Source organism: Octopus bimaculoides, chromosome 10 (genome assembly GCF_001194135.2).
Source record: "Octopus bimaculoides isolate UCB-OBI-ISO-001 chromosome 10, ASM119413v2, whole genome shotgun sequence".
NCBI classification, from domain to species: Eukaryota; Metazoa; Mollusca; class Cephalopoda; order Octopoda; family Octopodidae; genus Octopus; species Octopus bimaculoides.
This window is the reverse complement of record NC_068990.1, coordinates 8,238,964-8,243,451: the sequence shown is the minus strand read 5'-3', so window position 1 is coordinate 8,243,451 and position 4,488 is coordinate 8,238,964. Positions and strand designations below refer to the sequence as shown.

Below are 4,488 nucleotides of genomic sequence, written 5' to 3'. Positions count from 1 at the left end.
ATATATATATATATATATAGTTGGAATTTACAAAAAAAAAACAGAACAAAAGACGAAGACTGGTGTGTAAACCACAAACAAATGCCTTAATTTCACGCTCGGAAGTGTGAAAGTCTTTTACGTTTCGAGCCTACACTCTTCAAAAGAAAGGAATACAAAAATAAACAGAGAGAGAAAGTAAAACAAAAAAAGTTTAGTGGCTAGTGATCAATCACAAGGGCACATTAAAGTGTGTACCCGCTAGAAATTTGCTGATTAGTACTTCTCACGCTGAGGCTGTCCGCATTTTGCCGCTAAGCAATTAAAGACGCCAACAGATTTCAACTTGGAAGATTCGGAAAGTATTTCAAAAGGTTAAGATGAGCTGAAGAATTTAAGATTTTTATATCAAACCAGAAACCGATCCATATATATAACTGTACCATTAAATATATAGCTTTATGCTATATTGGTGAGAGACTTTTCGATTTACTAGTATACTGTTGAATCTGTTGGTTTCAGTGTTAATCGTTTGGTTGTCCAAATAAAGGTTCCGACTCATATTTCTAGCGTGTAGACAGACACTTTAATGTGGCCTTATAATTCATATAATTTTAATTCTTTAGCTATTTAATGTTTTTTTTTAAGCCTGGAACCACTTATAATAATTCTTCTGTTATTATCAACTACCTATATTGCCTTCGATAATAACAGCAATATTAATATCTTATAAATACTTTATGCATATACATATATATATATGTGTGTGTGTGTGTGTGTGTGTGTGTGTGTGCACGTGCGTGCGCGCGTGTGTGTAACTTTAAGTCGCATGGAGTCGGGTAAAACATTTTCAAATAATAATAATAATAATGATAATTATTATTATTATTATTATTATTATTATTATTATTATTATTATTTGCTCTTTGACTTGTTTCAGTTATTTATCTTCGGCCATGATCGAGCACTGCCTTGTGTTGTATATGTGCATATATGTATGAAATTATACAACACATGCATGTAAGCACATAGGTATATGTGTGTTCCGTTTGAGTATATGTAAATGTGTACGTATGTATGAATATATGTATGTATGTATGTACGTACGCATGTATGGATGTTTGTATAAGACAAAGGAATAAAGAAGTAAAATAATATATCTATAAGTCGAAGAAATCTTACACTGTGATATTTATTCCACTGTACTACGTCCCTTAGGTATGTTCAGTAACTCTGCGTAACAGGATCGACGAAACCATTTTCCATTCCATAGAATGTAGGAAGTTCCTGTGGGATAAAAATAATGCATCGAAAGGAAAATGATTTGTAATCAGTATGAAACAACAGTCACCCAAAATAATTATAACAATCGAGAGAAGCCAAGTGAACAGACACCAAAGATAATATAGCTGAGATACATTCAATCCGTAAACGAGGAATATGAAGCTGGAATCAAAAGAATAATTGAGATAGCTAGAAATTCATTTCAAAAAATGAAAACCATTTTCACATGAAGAAACATTAATATCTAAACCGGCGAATGGTTGTTAAAGCTTTATTTGTGTTCTATTCTGCTATATGGAGCTGTAACATCGACATTAAGTATAGTATTATGAAACAGTCAGCCTTTGAGATGTTGGAATATTGAAGACATTTGAGAATATAATGGACAGGACACAAAGACAATGAAGTACAAATGTACAATATATATAAATATATAAGTACATATACAAATATATATTGACATATATCTGTGCATATATAAGCATTTATGCACACTCATGCATATACTATATATGTATACATATGTGTGTATATATATATATATACATATATACATACATATACATGTATAATATGTGTGTATGTGTGTGTGTTTGTGATATAGACGATTATAGTAAATTTTAAGAGACCAGGGTAACAGAGCGTAGGTGATAGATATTTGTACTTCAAGCACGATATTTCCTAGCTCCACATGGGTACTGTAAAATATTTGGTTACTTTCACCTGCTCGGTCTCAAGTGCCCTATATTACAAATTAAGGGTGACCAATGAATATAACACTTTAACTGTCCATGGATTTGTCCCCTTGTTGGTTTCAAAGCGACAAGAGTCTGACAAAATTGAGAAGCAAATAGTTTTCTCTTAACCGTAATTATATTTCAGCCTAAGTGTCCTAACTTCCATTTAAGCCTTTTCGAGCACACGTACAGAAAAGCAGCAAATATTTACTTTCATTTTGCTGTATTGTACTTGAAATTTTATGTACATAGAAAGCTCCATGAAGGAATATTGGAAACAAACTACTAACTGAAGTAGAGAAGAAAGTTTATTGTGTTCAGAGGAATATTATTGTGTTTAGTTGAATAAGACTCATCATAATTGTGGATTGAATAAATTTAATATTTCAAACACAATGTTTGTAGTGTTTGTAACGAAAACACGGTTCTTTTAATTCTTTAGCAGTTACTTGACATTCAGGAAACCAATGTAAATAGGAGTCATTGAGTCGTTTCAAAAGGGACTACTCGGTCAATATGTTTTATACATGTATGTATATATGCATGTATGTATGTATGTATGTATGTATGTATATGTTTGTATGTATGTATGTATGTATGTATGTATGTATGTATGTATGTATATATGTATATGTTTCTATGTGTGTATGTATGTATGTATGTATGTATGTATGTACAAAATAATTAAGGCGGCAAGATGCAATTCAAAACCAAAATTACGAGGTCTGATCAATAAGTATCCGGACTGTTGCCATAGTAACGACGTTATAGCATGCAGAGTGAAGCCGCTTGTAAATATTGACAACGAACTCTTCTGTCCATGTGCACTAAGATTTAACGTTCTAGCTCACTTACGCTGTTTACAGTACTGCTTGAAAGGAAGGTGTGTAGCGTCTGATCGTCGCATTGACTATGACAGAGAACGTTTTCATGGCGTTACCTGCTAATAGGCCGACGCGAAATTACAGAAAGTTTATGGAGAGGAGTATGCAAGTCGCACACAAGTTTACGAGTGGTTCAGGCGCCTCGAAGATGGCTGGAAAAAATGTAGCTATTGAGGAAAGTTCTGGGAGACCCGCAACCAGCAGAACTGAGAAAAACATCTCAGTTGTGCGTTCAACTGTAAGGGGAAATCGACACAACACCATCCGTGAGTTATCAGAAGATATGCGAATTAGTTACGGTCAGTTCCGTACTTTATCACTGAAGATTTGGGTATGAGACGCGTGTCTGCTAAGTTTGTGCCAAAACTGTTTTCAGCTGACCAAAAAGATACTCGGTTTTCAGTTTCAAGCATCTCCTTGATTGTGTGATGAACGATGAAAACTTTTTGAAAACTTTGCGTAGGCGTCTGAGTCGGTATCACCAAGATTTTGCAGATTCTCTTACTCAGCTTTCTCTGTCATGTTCAATGCGAAGATCACACGCTACACACCTTCCTTCGAAGCATTGCTGTAAACAGGGGAAGTGAGCTAGAAAGTAGAAACCTAGTGTGCGTGCACAGCAGAGTTCAAAGGTCAGCCCGGTTCACTCTGCGTGCTTTAGTTTCGTTACTATGGCAACTGTCCGGAACTTTATTGATGAGACTATGTATGTATGTATATATATAAGTACAGCGTTCGTCCAATGTTTCCTGAAAGTAAATCAAAACCATTTAATTTCCAGGTTTATTTATGTCTAATAACTGAAAGAAACTTCGCTAACAAATAGACAAATGCTGAAAAAAATAAATAACTCACACCATTCAATTATTAAATATTCGTAATTGGAATGAATAAATAAAATTGAACATTAAGTATTTATGGAATTTTGATTTTACCGTCGGATGCCTTTGGTCCAACCCTGTATACACACACACGCACACACAAACACGTAGATTTTATTTATACACAAGGGTTTATAAATTTTTGTCTGTGGATGTTTCGTCCAGTTTCATTAGAATCTTTGACATGACAATGTGTATTAAAAGTCTACATCCAACAGAAAAGAAACATACCAGACATTGCAATCTGAATCTCTCCAGTTTCCTTTTCCCATTAAAGTGGTAGTTCGGAAAAAAAATCCTAAACTCAAAGACTGAAACCAAATCTCCGAACCGAATGTGAACTTACACATTTTTTTTCTTCCAGATACATAATATACACTGTAAAAATAATTCCGATAGAATTCGAAGAAAATGCCAGAATATTCCTGTCTCTGATGTTTGAGCATTAGGAAACGGAGCTGATGCATTCTGGCAAAACATGAAGCAAATGAAAAATATGCTTTTGTATGCAATGTGTGCCTCTATGTGGATATATCTACTTATTTATTGATTTGTACTTTCAGATGGGATTCTTGAAACACACCTCACAGGGATACAATTCATGACGATTACGAATATGAAGGCTAAAGAACCCTGAAGGTATGACTGATTTATATATAGACAGCCCCCCCCCCCGCACACACACGTACACGCACGCGCACGCACACACACACACACACACAC

General features: G+C 34.5%; 1 protein-coding gene across 3 annotated transcripts in view; it reads left to right on the top strand.

Annotated features, from left to right (window-relative positions):
- LOC106868423 (uncharacterized) overlaps positions 1–4,488 on the top strand; it is a 269,861-nt gene that overhangs the window by 115,038 nt on the left and 150,335 nt on the right. For all 3 annotated transcript variants that reach the window (XM_014913780.2, XM_014913711.2, XM_014913933.2), the window contains exon 3: positions 4,329–4,404. The gene's annotated coding sequence lies outside the window, so the exon portion shown is untranslated. The remainder of the gene's footprint in view (positions 1–4,328; positions 4,405–4,488) is intronic.